At 42.4% G+C, this 23,071-nt stretch overlaps 1 protein-coding gene across 3 annotated transcripts in view; it reads right to left on the bottom strand.

Annotated features, from left to right (window-relative positions):
• Positions 1-23,071, bottom strand: part of GBE1 (glucan (1,4-alpha-), branching enzyme 1) — a 249,753-nt gene that overhangs the window by 136,013 nt on the left and 90,669 nt on the right. The window lies entirely within an intron of this gene.

The following is a 23,071-nucleotide window of genomic DNA, read 5'->3' as shown; positions in this document are numbered from 1 at the left end:
CATTCCTGCATCTTTTTCATCCCTCCTCCAGTAAAACATATGCATACAAAGTATATGATAGGACATCATTGCACTGTATGTTTCCCAACTCCATAAACAGCACCTAATGAAGTATAGAGGGAATGGGAGAACTCACAATACAGTGATTTAATGCCATACGTTTTGTATTTCTAAATGCTACTAGATTAAAAGGAGGAGAAGGAGGAGAAACAGCTAATGGTATCAGTTGCCATAATGCCTAGTCCTAGCCAATTCATAAAGTATAAAATTGCAATTTGCAATTGTAATGATTCCATGTTTTGGTGTGTGTGTGTGTCTTTAAAAGTTGTATTTGACTGCAGTACTGTAAGAAGAGTGACAGGGGGAAATGGGTGTGCTGTGATTGGCTGATGACTGAGAGTGTGGGAGGAGGGATGTTCTGAGAGGAATCTGAGTGTGTGTTTTTATGACAGAGAGTTCTGTGTACGGGTCTTTGGAAAGTGAAGTGTGGAAAAGCTATCAAGAGGGTCCGTGTGACTAATTGTTTTGTGAGAGAGTCTATATGACAAAGAAACAAGTAGTGTCTAAACTGTGTGGTTAGACAAATGTTTTCTCTTGTGTGCCTAAGACAAAGAGCTTAGTCAGTGTGACTACATATATGAGAAAGAGAAGCCTGTCAGCGTGGAATTTTGGTGTCTGAGAGACCATGTATGACACCTTTCCAGTTATATTTACAAGTTCCTTTTTCCAGAAACAGTTCAAGAAAACCAGAAGCCTATTTTGTTCTTTATTCAATAAATCAATTTTTGTTTGAACATATCCCAGAAATCAGTACAGTCCTTCCTCAGGGCCACATAGTCCTCTGAAGTGCCCAGACCCTGGGTCATATTACCAAAAGAGAGAGAATTGGAATTTTTAGTTCCTGGTGGCAGCAGAAAACTAATGCGTTTATATACAGAGAGGGTGGTTTAAAGGAAAAACAGTCTCCCCTGTAAGCAAGCCCACCACAGCAATCATTTAACTTTTTACAATCTCCTTTCAAATTACAGTGAAAGCAAATGAAACCAGCAGGTGAAACATGACCATCACTTAACCAAAAAGTTGTTGGTACTGTCTTATGCAGTAATGGCCAAAGCCTAGGCTAAGAATGTTTTAGGAGCAGGACATATTACAACTGTCACAGGGATATTGCCCAAATCTGCCTTTCTATAGAAAGTGATCCCTACCAAATACAATATTTGCTAATGGCATCAGAAAGGGGATGAGAGGGGGAAGACTGTGCATTGTAAGTAGTTCTATATATTGCAAATGGAGTGCTGTTCACTCAACAACAAAAGGACCATTTTTGGTAGCATCTGTTTCCCCTGATGACCGCTAACATAACCTAGGACTAGAGAATCTTACATCCAAAGCACAGAGCTTCACATTTAAAAATCCATGTGGTTTCAAGACACACTCACAGTCATTGCTATTTCTGCCTTATTTCATCTGTTCTCCAGAATACTGAGACCAGTCTCTCCACTAGATTCCCCATACGCTAAGTACAAAACAAAAGAAGTAATCAATGACATCTCGGTTTCTCTTGATCTCTGCCAAAGCACTATCTTGAATAGTTTCCAGACATTATACAACACCTTTCTATTTCCTCAAGCAATAAGAGTGGAGGCTCCCAACTAGGGGTGTGCAAACAAAAACAACCCGGTATTTTTTGGGGTTGGATATATTGAACCAAAAAAGTATTGGCATTTTCCGATATTACCGAATCCCAATACCGGTATGGTATTTGGATGGTATTTGGATTCAGTAAATATTCGGGATTGCCATTTTATTTTTGGCTCCATTATAACCTATGGGGAACATTATAGTCAATGGTTCCCATAGGGCAGGTGTGGCCAAACTGCAGCTCAGGAGCTACATGCGGCTCTTTCACACATATTATGCAGCTCCTGGCATGGCAGCTGAGAAAGCAAAGGGGAGGCATGCCTCCCTGATTGGTCTTCTCTTTCCCAGCCAGTGTTCCTCTCCCTGGGTAGGCTTGAGGTGGTGGTGGACGGAGCAGAGAAAGAAAGCAACTTTAACTCTAAATGTGTTCTCAGTCTCAAAGCCACCCCCCACACACACACCAGGCTTGGGGAAGGCATTTGTCTCTTTAACTCCCTTCTCCAAGCCAAGCCAGCTGGTGATATTTGTCCATGTCTTGAGGATCTCAAACATCTGACATTTATTCTATGTGGCTCTTATGTTAAGCAAGTTTGTCCACCCCTGCCAAAAGGTATAATGGAGAATTGATATGGAGGTATCTGGGGCTCTGTGGGGGCTGTTTTTTGAGACAGAGACAGCAAATTTGAAGCATAGCTGCCAGTGCCTCTCCACAGCCCCCCCCCCATTTCAAAAAGAGCAGGGGTCCAATTCTATGGGCCCCAGAAGAAGGCGCCCATCCTACATTTGTTTCCAATGGAGGGAAAAAGGCATTTAAAGGGCTCACAGTCCCTTTAAATGTCTTCTCTTCTCTGAGCCATGGCTTCACCCAGAAAGTATGTAAAGGGACTGCAATCCCTTTAAACACCCTTTAACACCAGCTATCTGGTGGCCCCAAAAAATCCTGAATATTTTTGGGGATTTTTTGCACTTGGTCATATCAGATAGCTGGATAAATACCCTGGCTGATATCTGGCTGAAAAAAAATAATGGTAAGGTATTTGGGGGAGGGGGTTGTCTCAGCTTGGATAAACTGAATGCACACCTCTATTCCCAACTAAGATCAAGATTATGAACTTCCTTCAAAAATATGTAATGAGTACACACTTAGTTACTTTGGCAACTCTGAAGAACCAGTGTTAGAATATGTTTTTAACCATTATTGTATGATATTTGTATAGCACTTTTGGCAAAATAACATTTTTTATGAATGGAACTGGTGGCAGCTGCCTGCCCTCTCTGCAACTGGTCTCATTCAAGGCACTTAACAGGTGTAGGGGGTACACTAAGTTGGAGGTGGATCTACCTACAAACCTAAGTTGTGAAATTTGCTCAAGAGGGCTAGTTCTTATCTAACGGGATCCTAAATGAATTGTCTTTTAACAGTTCCAGACAGGTTAAACAGACTTAACAGCTTGATCCTGTGAGTTCATTCAAAAGTTCCTAAAATAGAGGAATGAACATACACAGGACCAGGCTGCAAACAACTTCTTACACTGATCCATGCACAAATCATCGTGTTAGTAAGGAAGTCCTCTTTGTAAATCAGATGACTTAGAATTGGGGGTGAACAGTGCAGTGGCAGTGCAGATGATACCAAATTATTCAGGATGATGAAAACCAAAGTGGATTTTGAAGACCTACAGTAGGCTCTATCTCAATTGGGTGAGTAGGGTTAATAATGTGTCAAATGAAATTCAGTGTTCTTAAGTGTAAGGTGGCGCACACTGGAACAAAAAATACTTTAAATATATGCTGATGGGTTCTGAACTGGCTGAGCCCAAGAATGAAACAAATCTTAGATTTATAGTGGATAGCTTGATGAAAATGTTGACCCAGTGTGCAGCAGAAGTAAAACAGGGAAACTCCATGTCGGGGAGAGGACTGAGAATAAAACAGCAAATATTGAAATTCCATTGTATAGAGAAACAGCACACCAACAGTTGGAATACTGTGTACAGTTGTGGTTGCCATATCTCAAAACAGGATATTGCAGACCTAGAAAAAGTACAGAAGATGGCAATCAAGATGATCAAGGGGCTGGAATAACTTTCCTACGAGGAAAGGCTGAAGAGTCTTGGACTTTTTAATACAGAAAAAAGAAGACTAGAGGAGACATAAAAGAGGTTTGTAAAATTATGTGTGAAGTGGAGAAAGTGGATAGAGGAAGCTTTTATTTCTCTTCCCGTAATACTGGATCACAGGGATACCCAGTGGTACAGGTCAGAAAAAGTCAATAATTTACTCAATAAGTAATTAAATTATGGAATTCACTGCCAACAGAGGTAGTGATGGTCATAACCCTAGATGGATTTAAAAGACAGATTCAGGATATCAATGGCTACAAGCCATGGTAAGTAAAGGAGGCCTCCATATTCAGAGACCTTAGCCTCTAAGCCCTGTTTGTCGCCACCCCACCTCTGGCAACTGTTTAGCCACTGTTGTGAAAAAGGATGCTGAACTGGATGAACCACGGTTTTGAACCAGGCAAGGCTCTTCTTATGGTTCTTTTGCTAGTGTTACCAAGCACCGGAACAACTGATTCAGAAAATTATGTGTGAAGTTTTTATTTAACCTCACAATCTGGGTCTTCTTGGGAATTTTGAACTGTCAATATCCATATTCTACTTGCTATATCTCCCTCTTTCCCAAAAGAGACACTAAAATTAATGTGTACATTCTTATAGTCTAAAAGACGGAGTCCCAAAGCACTATGCTATGTCAGCAGACGCCTCTAAATTCTTCTTTCTTCCAGCGAATGCCATTTGTGACAGCACTTAAATATTGCCTGATGGAAAGTAGGGTGGCAATGTGCGTCAATCCATCACAGCCAGTGCAGTTAAAAAAAAAAAAAATCTCAGATCCATGTGGATCCAGCAGAAGTCAAAGCACAATGATGGTGGGGGGAGGGGTCAATACAGTATTCCTAATCAACTCCAAGAGAGATGAATCAAGTGAATCCTGACATGGAAAAGATTATTCAGGGAACAAGGTTTTAATGTTGAAGAAGCTCATTTTGTCATTTGGAGGTAATTTGAAAAGGGCAATGACATTCTTTGAATGTAAGTGAAAAGGAGTGAGACTGGATGGCCCAGAGGCATTTTAAAACATCACCAATATGTAATGTAGCTTACTATTCTGTGACTTAATATCACCAGTAATGCCATACCTGGATAGATAAAGGCACATGAACTACTATATACCATATATTCAGAATCATTAGAGCATGCATTTCAATAGTACTTAAATTCCATGTCATGTGGCTGTCCCTTTTCTGTGGTGAGACTAGGATGAATAACTTACAGAAAGAAGAAATCATCTTGGTTCTTCCCATTTCCTTTATTTCATTCGAAATAAGCATCAAAATCCAGAACCGTATCCTCTTTAAGGTTTACTAAAAGGAATACATGTTGAGCAAGAAAGACTTGGTATACTTTTTTTTAAAATGCAACTCTCTTTAAATGAGATTTGCACAGTAAAAAAAAGATAATCCCACGGGATTTGGCCCCAAGTGTACTTTGACGAATTAATGATTAGACAGTTACCATCTGTATTTATGCAATCATAGGATCTTATTAAATTTATAATTACATCCTTGGTACCCCTGGATTCCCATTGCCAAAGGTTATGTAGAGGCATGCATGCATTCCCCAGGGTGCCCTTTACACAGCTCTCGCAGACTTTAAAAGGAACAATATATTTAACAGAAGTAATTAATTTCATTTAATATAAGCATTTTTATTTTAGCACAATTTATCTATTGGCAGTTATGCAGCAATATAGTAGACCTCTCAGCAAAAAAGAAAGAACACATTGATCCACTGTAATAGTTCGTTAATGCTGTGTAAGGTATTGTTTCTATTAAAAATGGCAGATGTTTTTTACATGCCAGGCAAAGTGCAAACTGGTCTACCATACTGCTGACTAAAGAACAGTCCTCTGCAAAACCCAAGCAATATTCAGAATATTTATTACCAGTGGCAAGGTCTTGAGCTTAGAATAGAAAGGTTTGTGCTCAAATTCCCACTGATACGTGGTTTGTCAGAGACCAAGGCATGCTACTTCCAGTTCATATCCAATTCTGATGTATGTAGTTTGGCTTCTGCTTCTATAACATCATCTTGTAACTAGTGCTACACTACTTGATCTGGCATTGAGGAGGATTTATATTTAAGAAATAATATTAAATGTTTCACTTTGTCTGTAAGTTTAGGACGAAGAGGAAGCATGAGTTACCAAAAGCCATGGAACATACTGTTAGCCAAGACAGTACATATCAATATATACCTGTGCAAAGAAGCAGCTACTTGTTTGTCTAAACAGAAGGTTTTACTGACATGTTGTATATTAGTGTCATCTCAAAAGGATCATTACAATCTATTTTTCAAATAAAGAACTTATTTAAGTTCTTTTTATTCATTTCAAATATTAACTGAAAAGGTAAATAAAACAAGTAGTAATTAGAGACCAGGTAATTAGAATTCTGTGACTGCTTTTACAAATGTTAATTAAGCAGATAACCTTATACAAACAAAGCCTTCCCTGAAATTACACACACGAACAAAGAAAACATCATGGCCCCATCCTAAGGTGCATTGTATTGTATTGAGACAAGACCCCATATGGCTATGAGAATTAGAGAGACTATAATCACATGAGATCCATGATGCCCAAATCCACTGTATGTACGGGTGGGGGTTGTTTCTTAGGTACAGTCCTAAGGGTTACTCTCAGTTTGGTGTAGTGGTTAAGTGCATGGGCTCTAATCTGGGAGAACCGGGTTTGATTCCCCACTCCTCCACTTGCAGCTGCTGGATGACCTTGGGTGAGCCATAGTTCTGTCAGAGCTTTCCTTGAAAGAGCTCTCTCAGCCCCACCTATCTCACAAGGTGTCTGTTGTGGGGAGGAGAAGGGAAAGGAGTTTTTAAGCTGCTCTGAGACTCTAAGTGAAGGGCAGGGTATATATCCAATCTCTTCTCTTCTTCTCACACATTTTAAAAGCCCTGGGACAGAGGTGAGACATCGGTGTCTTCAATGTGTGTCTCAGAATGTGCATTTTGCAAGCATGACTTCAAGCGAACACTTGCACGCACACATTCACTCCTTTTACAGCACTGTTCTGACAGGGGGAAGGGCTGAAAGTGCTTAAGAAGCTGACTAGGTGTTAGACTGAAGTTATATGCAGCATAGGCCAAAGGTGTAGCAGCATGGTGGCTGGTGATCCGCTGCCATGGCCAGCCACCATGGATATAGTAGCATATGGCATAACTGCTACAACAGCACATAAGAGGTTAGTCACGGGGACATGGTGTGAGTTAGATGGTTCCCTAAGCCACTCCAGTCCAGAAATGTCCTCCAGGACCAGCAGAAAGCTACACTTTAAGAAGTGTGGTGGCCCACAGGTGCCCATAAAACAGAAAAGGCAAAGACTCAGTCTCAACCACAAGCCCCAGCATAGCACAGGATGCCGACCACAGCTGCAGCCAATCACACCTCTTCCCAGCAGAGACCAAACCCCCTCTCCCACACCCAATCATGGTCCCTCCCCAGCACTACCTAAACCCCAGCCAGGACATCCCATAGCTCAGATAATTGGCTGCACAGCATGGGATCCCGTTTCTGATGTCTCTGATGTAAACACTTAAGAGTGCACAGTGCTGGACTTTGGTGGTAGGACATGCACAGAGAGGGCACTTAGTACAACAGAGGGGGCATTTAGCACTAGCCCCCAAGGGGGAGAGCAAGCAATCTTGCTGTGTGACTAACAGACCCTGTTTCAGAACCTGTATAGGTATCCCATCTCTAGAGAAACACACCAAGGGGTCAACTACACAATGATAGATGAGTAGGGATGGAAGTCCAGGATTCTTAGCCCAAGAGTCTGCATGTGCCTCACCCTTGAGCTCTGCTGCTTCCCTTCCTGGGAGGTTTTGAAAAAAATCTGCAATTGAATATTGTTAAATCAATATAACATGGCCAGTAGTATGCCCAATTTCATGCAATGGGGCATACTCCCAAGACTGTATTATTACAAGTGTTGCCAATGATGGGGGAAGGGGGGAGCAGGGATATTAGGAGCCCCATCCCAGACTCAGAGTGCCCTTCCCCCTCAGTGAGGGACAGGGGCACACATGCAGTTTGGAGTATCTGGCAGCTGCCCCACTGTGCTCTGTGGAACTGCTGGCCAAACATCCATAGCATCTAATGCCTTGCAGAATCTGAGGCCTTTGTAGCAGCCCCAGTGGATGGAGTAGACCCATACAGCAGATAGGTAAGTGGGTAAGTGTTGTTTGGATGACCATGACAATTGCCTTAGGGAGTATTCCATTCTATAGTGATGGGGGAACCACAGATCCTACCTGGACACCAACCCCCAAAATGGTAAAAGTCGCTCACAACCACTGTACTGTTCGTCATCATTACTTATGTCTCTGTTTGGTTTCTATGCAGGTGGTGATTCAACAGGGAGGACACTTGGGAGGATTGCATTCCTGGTGTAGTATGGACTAGATGCAGTGACCAGTGCGGGTTCTACCCCTGTGCCATGTGGCTATCATCTCACTGGTTCCAGCCCATCTCTTTCAGCATCCTGACTCAGGCGGGCAGATATCCATCCAGCAAGTCCATGCCACTCAAAAGAATGCTGTGTTACCTCCCCATCTTCACATGGCTTTCCACAGCAACTTGCAAAGGCACAGGGGCTTACTTATTAGAAGGAGTTTGCAACCCTAGTAATCAGACCTCATTACTATTAACCTGCTGCTGTTCAGTAAAGTCTGGAGTGATCTATGTTCCTGTCTGTCTGTTGTTGAGTGGATGAGGCTAGCTGCGTGCTCCCTCCCACCCCATCCACACATGCCATCTCATGCTCTGTCCCAACTCCCCACCCCTACCCCAGAATTTCCTTATAGGAATTCTCTGAATGATCACACCTTCACACATCTGAAGGGCTGAGCTCTGACTCAGGGAAGCTCATGCTGGAATCAATACTGTTGATCAGAGGTCATTTCGGGGGGGATCGTGGGGAATCGCAGTTCCCCCGGGTGAGGTACGGGGGCGGGGCACATGACGAAGCCCCGCCCCCCGCTTCTGGCTGCCCCGCTTCCAGCCCTCATTCAGCCAGGAGGAGGCAGGAGAAGAGGGAGGGTAAGTTGCTTCCTCCCTGCCTCTCCCCACCCCTGCCTGCCTGGGGCCAGGGAGGGCCTTCGTGGGGCTTCCTTGCACTCCCGCCGGCCTTGCAGGTCCACCGCCGGGCCCCTCATGGGGCTCAGCAGTGGAGCTGCAAGGCCGGCGGTGGCGGCCGGGACCGTTGGGGGCGGGGTGTGTGGCCTTATGACACACTTCTGGTGATGTCAGGGGGTGTGACATATGCTAATGAGTTATACTAATGAGTTCCCCTAGCTCTTTTTCTACGAAACGACCCCTGCTGTTGATCTTCATGGTAACACTGGAGATTCATTTTGTTTAGCTGCAAAATATGGCAAAGATCCAATGTTGCCTTGCAGACTAACAACATGTATTACAATATAAAATTTCATGAACTCCAGATCACCTCTTCAGAGATGTTGCAGACAGTTGCAGAAACACTGATACGGCCACCCATCTGCAATCCCCCACCCTCTTCCCTCTCACAACTCTTGCGGGCTGCTGTATGCTTGTCACACTAAGAGTGGGTAGGTGGGTAGTCTGAGGGGGGAAATTCGTACTCTAGCAAAGGGGACTGGTGTCACATTCCCTCACTACACTGCTGGCATCTGATGAGCTATGCAGCAGGACGGGACGTGTATATGGGGGACTTCGTATGAAAGAGACTCTGGGGCAAAAGGGGACTGATGGCAGTGATAAGAGATGCCAGTCCCCAGGTGGGGGCTCCTCCCAGATGCAGGCCAGCTGGCCGGCAGGGGGGAGCCCCACCCCCAAGAGTCGTCTGCAACTCCACTTGAGCAGGCCACAATGCCCACTCTTTTCAAGCAGGGACCACCCGCTCCTGGCCTGCAAGCAGTGAATTTGCTTGCAGGGTGGGCACTCACTTTCCCCAACCATTTAAAGGGAAGGTTCTGGAAGACCCCACAAATTCCCCCACTGGGTAGAAGATGGGACCTGGCAACCCCAGCAATGATGGACCCACTGAGTGTAATGCAGAGGGGTTGTGAAAAGATGTGTCAGCCAAAATGATGTGTGTGTGGGATGGCCCATCAGCTGGGGATGCCCTGTTCCCCTTTTGCTGATGGTAAGGGCAGAACATCAGTTGCTCTTGGTTGGCCTGCCTTTGGCCTTCCCTGTGTGGGGATTAAACCAAGGGGTCTATCCCAGTGCCTGTCCACTGGGCCATGATAGTCTGCATCTGCCTCCTTGGCCTAGAAGTTAGGATGCCTGGCCACAGGTTCAAGTTTGCTTCTGTCTTGTGTTTGGCTGCCAGTTAAAGCACTGCAAGGAGAATGGGTAAGTTTTGTCTCTTGGCTGCCACTCTTGCAGCTCTCACACATGGGCCTCTTCTCGAGTGGGCTATGGGGGATGTAAATTACATTGCTGGGGGTGCTATATTGTGCTCTCCTCTTGGTGCTCTGGTGTCTCCTTGCCTGGCAAAAAGGCAAGTCATCTATGAACTGGGACTCATGCAATCGGGGTGCACTGAGGCCACTGCTGCTCAGGCCACATACCCCTGATGGGGTTGCAAAGTCACTCAGCCTTTCCTCACTGGCTTCTGGTACTCTGCCGGGGGGGGGAGTGAGCAGGCATGGGTACATCAGTGAGCAGTGATTGCCTGTATATGTCACTCAGCACCATTAGGTGCTACTGCATGATTGGTGGGTATTTTGGGTGACTCCAATACCCTCACTATGCAGTCTGGACCTGTCAAGGGGTAGGTGTTGTTGCTTTTAATCCACTGTAGAATATCCATGGGGATAAACTAGTTGGCATCACGGTTACACCAGCAGCTGGACACCTCTGCTGAAGTACAACTCAGGATTAGGTCACCCTCAGTTAGAGGAATCACATGGAGATCAACTGGCTTTCCTCAATCTTATCTTCAAATAAGTGGTGTCCATTCAGTTATACCCAAACCAAAATTATATTTCAGCTCAAACTGTTTCAGGTTGGCTTGAGGATACCTAGAATGATCCAGAACACCACTGAAATTCCAGGAGAATTTTTTAAAAAGTATGCTCCATAATTTTGGGACAGTCTTGTGGTGGCACAGGAGTAAGGAAACAAAGAGAGGAAGCCAGGCCAGGAAACTAATAGCCAGTTAATAGCTGCTGGTCAGATATACCTGACCTCCATCATGACCATTTACATTGTTAAAAAGGAAAGGACTGAACTGGCTCCATGCATACCACACTGGCATTGCCATTGCTGGACACTTTCTCCCACTATTGGTATGGGAGGAGCCCTTGCAGGAGTCCACAAACCTGCTAGCTCACTCACCCACCATTTTCTAGCTGAGAAGGTAGGCTCTGATGCCTGCCTTCCTGTGGTCTCTAAAAAAACCAAAAAACTGCAATTGAATGTTATTAAATCAATATAATATAGCAATACCCTGTGTACCATGCTCACTGAATTCACAGCTTTCATTTTTAAAAAAGAGTCTCTGCCTCCTTCACATAAATTTAAATACATTTACTCTTTAAAAAAAATGAAAGCTTGGAATTCGTTGAGCCTAGTACTGTTATATTGTTGTACTGTTGTACTGTTGTACTGTTATATTGATACAAAAATATTCAGGTGCTGAATTTTTTTTTTTTAAAAAAAGGCTCAGGGGAAGGGATAACAAAAATTGTCCTGCATTTAGGTCCTGAATTCTCAACCCTTATCCACCCACCCCAATATCTCGAACTGATAAAAACACTTCTTAAAAAATCAGGATAATGAAAGCAGTGCCCTTGCTGAAATCCAGATCACAAATTATTGCACTTTTTCTTTTCAATGCACATCCCTACTGCAGTCTCTGATAGGTGACTATTTGTGCATGCTTGGTCTCTATTGCCACCTGGTCTCTGCACATCTGTTCTCTCTTTTCTTGGAAGGATTCTTGTTATTCAGGTATAGAAAGCAACACAAAGGATGAGTTCCCTGCATATCTTTGGTTCCCTTCTGTCTAGAGACCTCCTCAATATTTGTGCCCTCTTCTGGCCCCAAGGACAGCTACATTCAGAAAGCCTACTTTAAAAAAATGTAGGACTGTTATTATTACTAGGTTATATACTGCATTTTAATACCTTTGCATTTTAACGTATCTGAAATAAATGGAAAAATGGGATCCACACAAGTAGAATGGGATCCACATACATGTAGAAGAAGCTTTGTATGATTGCAAACCAAAAGTGATTGAAAACTGGACATATTTTTCCACACAATCACATATAATATTCAACCATGGTGACTGATGGGAACCTCCACATTCAGAGGAACTAAACCTCTAAATCCCAGAGCCAGGAGGCAACATCAGGGGAAGGTCTCGGACTCTGTGCCCTGTTGTTGGCTTTCCAAAGGAACTTGTTGGCCACTGTGTTAGACATAAAAACACAAGAGAAGCCATGTTGGATCAGGCCGATGGCCCATCTAATTCAACACTCTGTCGTCAACACTCCGTGTCACACAGTTGTCAGGTTCAACAGCAAGTAAATCTCCACACACGTTTCCAGGGAAGCGTTATGCTTTATTAGACTACAGGTCTGTTACCATGTCCACAGGGTTATTGATAGGAATGAAACATCCCTACATATAGCAGGATGAGGCAAATGGTTAAGCAAATGAAATCTGAGCGTGCGGGCTGGAATTCTCCCGGCGGAAGGTTACATAATAAGCGGGAGAGTCTCAGTGCTTCATGAGAGCCAAAATATTCACACCAGTGATGGAACGCAAGCCTTCCCTCCGTCACAAGGTCAGACAGATAACTCAGTCTGGCAGCACTAGTTCTCACTATCTCCCTATCGCTGTTTACAGCAAGTGGGCAGAGCAGCGAGCAAGCTATGAAGCATACGCTGTAGCGCCAGGGTCAGAGAAGGGAGCAAGCAAAACATGGCAGCTAGCTGACAACAGTGGCCAAAACCAAGGCTCCATCAGGAGAGCCACCAGTGGGGCCAGAAGCCCTCCCACTATTGCCCCCCAAGCACCAAGAATACAGAACATCCCTGTCTCAGACATAGTGTTTACTCTATATCTTCTGGTTAACTATCACAGATGGACATCTATTCCATGAGTTTATCCAATTCCCTCTTGAAGCTGTCTGTGCTTGTAGCTGCCACAACTTCCTGTAGCAGTGAATTCCACAGGTAATTTCCTAAAAATCTGTCATGTCACCCTTCAATCATTGTTTCTCCAAGCTAAAGAGCCCTAACCTCTTTAACCTTTCTTCATAGGAAAAATGTTCCATCCCCTTAATCATTTTAGTTGCCCTTTTTTGCACTTTTGCCAATGCAATAATATCTTTTTTGAGGTGTGGTGACCAGAACAGTACACAATATTCCAAATGAGGCTGCACCATCGATTTATACAGGGGCATTATGATTCTGGTCTAGGTTAATCTTAGTCAGTTTGCCTAAACTGTGTGAGTGACTTCTTGATCAGAATAGAAACATTTATTGACATAACAAAGACTGCCTGATTCTAGAACTGGGGTAGCACTGTAATGATTTTTAAAGACAATGATGTAGACTACATGTGTCTGGCCAGGGACCTACTCTGGAATTCCAGATCGGTTATTCTGTTACAAGTATGGTATATGATTTCTGAATGCTCAATTCAGTCCTTCCACATTGTGTATTCATAAATTTTTTTGTCTCACACGAATGTCAGGCTAATGGAAAACTATAAATTGCAGGGGATAGAGATAATAGCTTCTTATATACTGTCCCTGTAAATAACCAGTTTCTGACATTTGCATATTTATATTAAAGCTGTTCCACTCAAACAGTATTTAGCATGATGATATTCTATGATGTCCAGTTGTATTTTAGTCACTTGCTCAAAAGTCACATTTGCCAACAGTTATTTTCAAGAGACTTCATGCTAAGAATGTTTTAAAAGTGATTTATAGGGCAGCAAATTAATTTACTTTATAAAGAAAAAAACCTCAGTGGAAAGCTTCAAAACCTTATTATTGATTTTTCACTATCACATTATGTTGTGTTGGCAGGCAAGCTGAACTGCAGTTGGGACATGATCCTCCGTGTCAGACTTCTAGGGTATTTTAAGCCAATGTACTCTTTATGTGGTGTTGTCTTTTTACACTACAAAACTATTTCAACAGAGAGTTCTTAATTGAACTATTGCAATAGGGTTTTAACTGAATTTTATCTCCTTTCCCCGTTCTCTCTCTGTTTTATACTGTTTTATATTTCTTGTCTGTTGTTTTAAAATACTGATGATTTGTTTTACTGCTGCTGTTTAGTAGTTGAATGACAACACTTGTATTTTTAACTATGTTTTGATTTTCTGTTACTACCTGCCTCAGGTAGATTTTGGAGAGTGTAAGATATACATCTTTTAAAATAAATGCCTGTTTTTTATTTTTTTTCCCATCTAGCAATAAACTGTGTTTACATGTGTAATGGCTACAATTTGTGTTTGGATGTGGGACATCCTGTTCAACAACAAAGCTCACAATATCTTGAGGAAATCACAATCTCTGCCTAATGTATCTTATGTACTAGATTTTTCTCTCTTTTTTGCCACCAAGTAATGGCTGACTTATGGCAATCTCATAGGGTTTTCAAGGTAAGAGACATTCAAAGGTGGTTTGCCATTGTCTGCCTCCACATCACAACCATGGTTTTCCTTGGTGGTCTCCCATCCAAATACCAGCCAGGGCTGACCATGCTTAGCTTCCGAGATCTGATGAGATCAGGCTAGCCTGCCAGCTTCTAAATTTCCTTGGATGTAATATGTCATGATGTAATATGTCAAGTTCTAATGGAGAGAAGAATTTCCCTACCCACTCAAACGGGGAGTTAGCTCTGATGAATACAGAGATCCCTGGTCTGGTGTGGTTAGAAACTGCCTGTAGAAGCCTTAAGCATCAGTTAAAAACTAAAGACAAGTACTGGTGTTTCAAGAGAAGGGGTTTGGGTACTGGAAAGTGTGTACCAGCACCAACCTTCTGGAAACAAAGTTTTGGTACTTACCTTCAAGGCCCTAAATGGTCTGGGACCATTGTACCTACAGGACCACCTCTCCCTATATACCCCCCAGAGAGCACTGCGCTCATTTGGCACTGACTTGCCAGTAATCCCTGGCCCCAGAGCGATCCAGCTGTCCTCGACCATGGCCTTTTCAGCCCGGTCCCCAACTTGGTGGAACTCTCTCTCTAGTGAGACCCAGGCCCTGTGGGCCCTGGTTCAATTCCGCAGGGTCCTGTAAGACAGAGATGTTCCACCAGGCATAAGGTTGAGGACAGCAACAATTAGAGTGATCAGTTGGCTTCTCCTCTCCCCTCTTTCCCCCCCCCCCATCACTATTTTGATGCTGTCCTCCTTTCTCACTGCTGTTAAACAGAATTTTGGATTGACTGCCCTAGCTGTTACTGATAGAATGAAGTATCATGTATTTTTTGTTGTTGTTCATAATAGTTAGGCTAGGAAATATTGGCTTTTATAGTATTTATTAATGTTGTGCATGATTTTAAATTGTATTATATTTATATGATGTATGAATTGTTGGAACCCACCCAACATCATCATCATCATCATCATCATCATCACAACAACAACAACAACAACAACAACAACAACAACAACAACAACAACAACAACAACAACAACAACAACAACAACAACAACAACAACAACAACAACAACAACAACAACAACAACAACAACAACAACAACAACAACAATAATAATTTTAAAAGAGAGGATACTCAAAGAAAGTGTACTGGAGTGTTTGGGGGAAACACTGGAACAAAAGCCTTTCAGTATAAAGATTTTAAGTAACTCTGGATAAGAAACACTCAGCCTGAAATATAAGAACTAAAGTCTGTGGCAGCCTGAGGCCTAGTCAGTGATGTCACCGTGGCCCTTTATGACAAGCCGGCCACCCTAAAACAGCCATTTTCTCAAGTACTCCCCGTCAGAGGGTGAAGCCAATGGATCCTAACAAGCCATGCAGAGAGAGCCAAACTGCCCCTGCTTGAATCTTGCCGCCTTTCCTCCACCACAAAGATGCACACACCGAAAATAAACAGGTGAGATTGAGGAGCGGTAAAAGCCTATTAAAAGACAATGTCTATTCCATTCTCTAACACCACTCTATGCATTCCTCAAGGATTCGCAAATCTGTTGGAAGGGCTTGCCAGAGAAGTTTTGAAGAACCAGTCGCAAGACATACCATCCTTTGCTGCCAAGTATTTTGAAAATCTCCTAATCGAAAGAGAAAAAACTGGATTTGACCCGATGGAATGGGGAGCGAAACTAGAGGACAGATACTACAACAATAGTGCTTTCAATTAACTTCTCCCTCCAGGAGGAAAGAGTCAGAGGATAAAACAGAAGAATCCACTCAATCAGAGGAAGCTGAGACATCAGGTACCACAGAGGGAAATGGTGTTAAATTAACAGAAGAGCAAGGGGCGGTAAAAATTCAAGCCAGCTTCTGGGGATACAAAAGAAGCAAAGTGCCGCAATGAAGCAGAAGCAGAGAAGGAAGAGCCAACAAGGCCTGATAAAAAAGAGCCGAAGCAAGCACAGTAATCCAGCACAGCGATCCTGCCAGCAGTCGAGTTTTTAGAACGGCTTGCAGCAAAAGACCCATTGATCTGATTTAGAAGCATGGGTCAAGTTTATGAAATAAACCATAGACTTAAAAAAAGAGAGAGAACTAAAGTCTGTGCATGTACTGGTTTAACCCCAGAAATTTTAACCTCTGATTTCACCTGACCTTTCCCCTCTATGTTAAATAAAATATTTTTTGTTATTTTTGAATTTCAAAATGCCTCGAGTGCCATTTAACTTGTTTAAGTTAAAGTGGGCTCCCAATCCTTCCCTCAGGCTCCTGGGCTGAGCAAGCAGCCAAAATATTGTACTTTCACAGGGTGGGACAACCAGAGTTCTTCAGGAAAGAGGAAAACACATTACTAGGGCGACTCAGTCAGACAGGCAAAGAAAAACGGAGTGAAAATCTTGCCTCTGACGGATGGAAGTGGATGGGACCATCATAGTGTTCCATTTCTGAACTGTGGAAACAAAGCTGATCCATAAAACTTCATCGGCTCCATCTTATTATTAACACAGGGCTATATAAAATGTAACTTTACAGTGGCTGAAATGCTGATAGATGCTAAAGGAAACATGGGGGGGTGAACATACTGGTTTAACTCATTTTAAAACTTTATGCTGTGTGAAGCATTGATGTTTAAAAACTTCAAAAAGCAGGTGCAAAAACACGGTCTGTATCATTAGTTCCCTGACTGACACAACAGAACAGAATGGCACACACTTCACTGGTTAGAGGAACACAAAGTGTTTGGATGGTGACTTGCCTGAATTGCCTGGTGTATTGTGACAGCACGTTTAAGATGGCTGATTCAGGAGTGCCCATATAAAAACTGGTGTAATAAGGTAGAATGAAGATTTACATTGTCATGTTAAACAAGGAGGAATCTGAGTGCTATTTGTAGATTCAAATTCCCAAATTTTAAATCTACTTTGAATACCCTCACAAGCTATCTAGAGCCACTAACATCAGCATGTTACATATGGTCACAACTAGTCATCAGTCAGTATGATGAGGGTTTTTCTATGCTGTAATCTGGCAGCAGCCATTAAGATCAATTCAGCCTCTTATCATTTTCTGAATCCAGTGGTCAGGTGAGATCTATGTACAAGTTTACAGACTAAAGATGCACAATGACGCAAGCTTCTTCCTGAGTGTTGGCTAATGTGCTTAAAACTGTATGTTATTTGTATTGTGCTGACGTTTGAATGTTTGGAATGTATTTGCATTTGTGTATGGGTTTGGGAAAACTGTGTGCTTTGGTCTGTCTACTATGCTGATGTGGTCTGCTTGCATTGGTATGCTAATGAAGACACACACACACCTACCCATCCTGCCTTGGGGAGAAGAAGCATTCTCCATTATGGTCAGCAAAGAGAACTCTTTGAAACAATAGGTCTTCCACCATGAAGGAATTTCTGGTCAACACGTAACCCTCTGTATCTGGTTTGCATCTGAAAGTGACTTCTTCCTGTTTACTGCCTGGTACCAGCTAGAGCATCTACACATCAAAGGTTTCCTTGGCAATGCAACTTTGACACCTTGACCAAATGGTTCCATTGAAGTATAGGTTAAGATTTGAATATTGCCCACTCCCTCTAGGTAGATATGTCACATCCCAGTAACCAATAGGTATAGGGAATGGGACGGACTACAGACAGGAGGTTGGCACGGATACCAACCCCCAAACTAGGTTTTAAAAGGCGAGGAGCAACCTTTGTTCTTTGCTAGCCATCTTTACCCTACCTTTGTAACTTAAGCTCTGCCAGCCAGCCAGCCAGCAAGCTGGCTAGCTAGCCACCTTTACCCCACCTTTGTAACTAAAGTTCTGCCAGCTAGCAAGCCAGCTAGCTAGCCATCTTTATTCCCACTTAGGCAACTTAAGCTCTACTGCAGGTAATTCTCATGTGCTCTCTTGGACTGCAGCCAAGAAGCCCACACGTGTTGGCTGGTTCCATCCGTGTGAAGTAGAATCCCTCTAGATAGAACTTTTGTTCCCGCTTTCTTCATTGAGAAGATCAGACTCCCTTCTGGATCAGATAAGTATAATTGTTACCCTTTTCTGTGTTTGCCTCCAATTAGTTAAAGGTTTATTATTTTCTATACTGATTGCTTTCCATTTCTATTGTACCTAAAGGATCCTGTGTGTGTGTGTGTGTGTTTGTGTGTGAAACAGTTTTTGTATGCTTGTGAATTCCAATATTATTCAGTAAAGACAACATTTATTCTCTAAACATCCAGCTGTGTTGTCTCTTTTATGGGGAATAAGGAGTGTCTATTCTGAATTCTGCTCTCTGTATACACTGGTGCCAAGAACCCATTAAGCCCCTGTCATACATAAAACAGATTTGGGCAAAGGATTAATCTCCTAAAAGGGATTTCTCCTAACATAAGACTTGATAATTTTATAGAACATAAATATTGCATGAATAGTATGTTGCATACAGGGAAATGGACTATGAAAAAAGTTAATGTCTATTTTGGGGCATCGTGTTCAGATGGTTCCTAGGGTTGACCAAAAAAAAAATGCTACCAGTGTACAGAATAACCTTATGTTTTTGCCTCATTAGCTAGGATAAAAAGCCTCTGCTGTCCACTTAGATGTGGGGCAACTGACCCTTTCAATTGTCTAGATCCTATGCCTTTCCCTCAAGCCTTGCAGACTGGGTCTCCTGATTCACTTCACATATGTTTTGAGGGACACTGGCGTAATCTGTGTCACTTGTCTGAGTGAAAGAAATGTCTACACTCAAGATATTGTTTCCACTATTTGCTAACTGCAAGCCAGGGACATGCCTACAAGTTGTTGTTCTGAACCTGCTTTTGGGACCTTTGATTCTTTTCAGTAACTTACAACTGCGGATCCACCCACTTTTCTAAAGAACATAGGCATGCTATTAAAGCTTTAATTCCCGTTGGGTTTTTTTCCCTTTCCCTATGTAAGGTGTAATGCAATTTTTATCCTAAGGTCATTACACTAAGACTTTTCCACCAGAGGCTGCCGATAATAGATGGTAGGGACCCCTCCCCCTTCATATTAAGCTGACTTATAAAACAGTCCCCCCTCATGAACAATTATTGCTTATAAATGTTTACAACAACTCAAAGCCTTATATGGTCTGGGACCCTCATACCTATGGGATCAGCATTCCCATTACAACCTCCTATGTTCCCATCGGTCACAGTCTAGGGGCCTCTTGCAGATGCCTGGTCCCAGGATGGCTCAGTTAGCTGTCACTAACAGAAGGGCCTTCTCAGTTGTGGTCCCTACCCTGTGGAATGCACTGTCGTATGACACCCATGTCCTACAAGACTAGTGTAGTTTCTGCCATGCAAAGCTGAATTATTTAGGTTGGCCTTTGGAGAGTCACTACATGTTTTAATAGTGGTATGGTAAAAGCCACATATTATAAAGTTAATATTTAATATTTGTTATTTGTTTTATGTTGTTTTTACTTTATTGGTTTTAATGTTGTATGTCACCATGAGACCCTTCAGGTGAGTAGGCAACTAAAAAAATCTAATTAATAAATAAATAAAATTATCCATTGGAAATGTGATTTCTGTTCCAATGATCTCAATACTGTTTCACATTATATGCTGAAGAGGTAGAGCAGCAGCGAAACTGTAGTGTGACTTTAGAATAAGAGCATTATTTGACCTGCATTCAGCAACTTTGTTTTGAAGGGTTTTTGTTTTTGTTGTTTTCTGGGAAGCCATTTAGAAAACATTTTTGGCAAAATATTGTTCTGGTGTAGAAAACCCTGCTGCACTTGCATTTACAATCTACTGCTGTCTAACTAATTTAAATTTGATGGTTCTACCTCTGTGTCTGATTCATGTAGTGGCTGGGACCACTTAACTAGATCTTCTTAATAGAAGAGGCTATATAACACACACACACACACACACACACAAACCCATGTTCACCATGCTACAAACTACTTCATTATTAAAATATTTAAACCCCACTTTTCCTTTTGAATCCAGGCAGCGTACAACTAGCTATTAAAACATTACAGAGTCAAACTAAATAAATACTCACTGCCCCAGACCCCCAAAACTACCTCATTCAGTGATGAGTCTGCCACCATTAAGTCCCAAGCAATAAACCAATCAGATACCTGAGTCCCCACTGGAGTGGTATATGAAAGGAATAGTATCCTGTGTTGTCACTCTCTAGTGCCATCTGGGGCCATTACCCTTAAGAGAAAGGCTAAGTTATTGGGCCAGTTCAACCAGAACAGGCTAGCTGCAGACAGCCGAGTCCTGATATTTACAGGTCCAGGCAATCAAACATCTCAGAGTCCTTCTTCTTGCACTCACAATGTCTTCACCTACGCTATCCTCACAGTCCAGAAGCAACCATGTAACAAGACAGCATGAGGACTAGATGCTTTAATTTATCCTTCCAGGGTTACTGCAGGCACTAGGAAATGGAAGGATATTCTAAAGGAAATTGTAGCATTCAGTGGTTCGGGTGCTGTCCACTATGCCCCATTCCTTCAGTGTGTCTAAAGTAGCTGTTTACATTTAGACCACTTGTTATTAAGGAGGTGAATGAAAACAAAAAGGTATGTGTATAGATTCAGACATTCCCAGAGCCCTAAGACAAGCATTAGGACATTTGTTTCTTAATATGTATCAACATTCACAACTTTCAAATCACTGAATGCCGCTGGAACGGCTTGGAATCTCCCTTTGGTAATACAATCTATTAAGATGATTAACCCTTTTAGGCTAATGGATCCAACTGTAAGCTCTTGTTGATGCCCTGGTTGCAGGAAAAGACATGCACAATCTACAGTGAACACAGATGCAAAGAATTTGTTGAGCTTCTCAGCCACCTCCCCATCTTTCTTTAGCAATCCTTTTATTCCTTAGTCATCCAAAGATCCAACTGCTTCCCTGGCTGGTTGCTGCTCTAGATAAACATTGTTTATTGTTTGTCTTAACGCTTAATGCTCTTAGCAATCTGTTCCTCTACTCTCTTTTTGCACAAGACAGACACCAAACCATATTCTTCTTAGTAAAAATTAGTAGAACAATCATATGTATGTGGACTACATAAAGCAAGTATTTAAACTATCAAAATTATCATTTAAAACCTTAAAGATTCTCAATTTATTAAAATTAAATTTACATTTCTAAAATTGAATTGTGCTATGGGATATCCTAGAACTAAGTCTGCTGTTCTACCTTTTCTTACAGAGTAGGGCTGTTTCACAATTCTAGTATAGTTACAAAACAGAATTTATTTTCTATACCTCCAGCACAACTTGCTTAATTAGAAAACATTGATTCATCTACAGAATATCCCGCTAGATATTGTACAGCAGCATGATGCAATCAAAAAATGGAGGCAGTGGGCTATTGCCAAATGTCCCAATTTCAGAAAAATACTAACAATATGTGAATAGAAGATATTGTAACCACTTCCTTTTTATGGATCATTGTTTAATGAAGGCTGGAGTCTTAGCATCATCAACTGGGTTAAGATGGTCTGTCCCTGCAGGCTGATAGGGAATACTGGTTTTCATAAAGCCTTCAGAGAGTTTACAACCAAAGTAGCCAGCTGTCCTCTTGACACCATGGTCAGTTTCTAGAACAGAAATTCACAACTCAGTATGTTTGCTCCTAAGTACACTTTCCTGCATGGCAAAGACCATTCTTCTTGGTATACTGAAGAGTTGTCATGAAACAAGAAGCAACATCTGGAATAGCAATAATTATGCTAAATCCAACCAAACACCAGTCAGATGCCATCCCTTAGAAAAGATGACTAACGGAAAAGAGAGGTACTGTCTCCTTCCCAAAGACAGACTGGTCATTTAAACCAAAAGGGAAATTTCCAAGCAAGCCACTACTCTAGAGGGCCACTCATGGCCAAGAGAAAGCATAACCAAGCTCTAGTAACTCCACCAAAGCTTTGTGGGATCATTTGATTCAGACCCTTTATTGGCAATGGTAATTAGTATTAGATCACCAGTTATCTTTCCTCACTCTACCAATGGGTGAGCTAATACCCAATGTGTGTACTGCTGAGAAACAATTGCAGTGCTGGCTTGTAGTACCACCAGGACCATTCAGCTTAGTGTGCTCCACAGCCATTTTCACTTCCCAATCAACTTCTGTCTCTTCCTCAGAAAAAGGGAGTGGAAAGACCTCTACTGGGAAAAATAAAAGATCATTTTTAGATATGAACAAGTGGAAATCTGCAAGCCCTCATAGCCTGTTCCCTTTTCCTGTTTCCTTCTCTCCTTCTAGGGTTGCCAGCCTCCAGGTGGGGGCTAGAAATCTCCTGGAATCACAACAGATCTCCCAACTACAGAGATCAGTTCCTCTTAGGATTGCCAGCTCAAGGTTGGAAAATCTGTGGAGATTTGGGGGTGGAGCCCTGGGAGGGCAAGGTTTGGGGAGAGAAGTGACTTCAGCAGGGTATAATACCATAGAGTCCACCCTTCAAAGCAGCCATTTTTTTGGGGGGAGGAACTGATCTGTCATTTGGATGATCTTCAGCCCCTACCTGGAGGTTAACAACCCTAGATCTCCTGGAGGAAACAGCTGTTTTGGCAGGTGGAGTCTACGGCATTATACCACTCTGAGGTCCCTCCACTCCTCAAACCGCACCCTCCCCAGGTTCCCCATGCAAAAAATAATAATCTAGGAATTTCCTAACCTC

The sequence above is a fragment of the Gekko japonicus genome, unplaced genomic scaffold, assembly GCF_001447785.1.
Source record: "Gekko japonicus isolate JY-2015 unplaced genomic scaffold, Gekko_japonicus_V1.1 scaffold207, whole genome shotgun sequence".
Lineage (NCBI taxonomy): Eukaryota > Metazoa > Chordata > Lepidosauria > Squamata > Gekkonidae > Gekko > Gekko japonicus.
The sequence above is the reverse complement of the archived record's forward strand: the minus strand, read 5'-3'. Positions and strand labels throughout refer to the sequence as shown.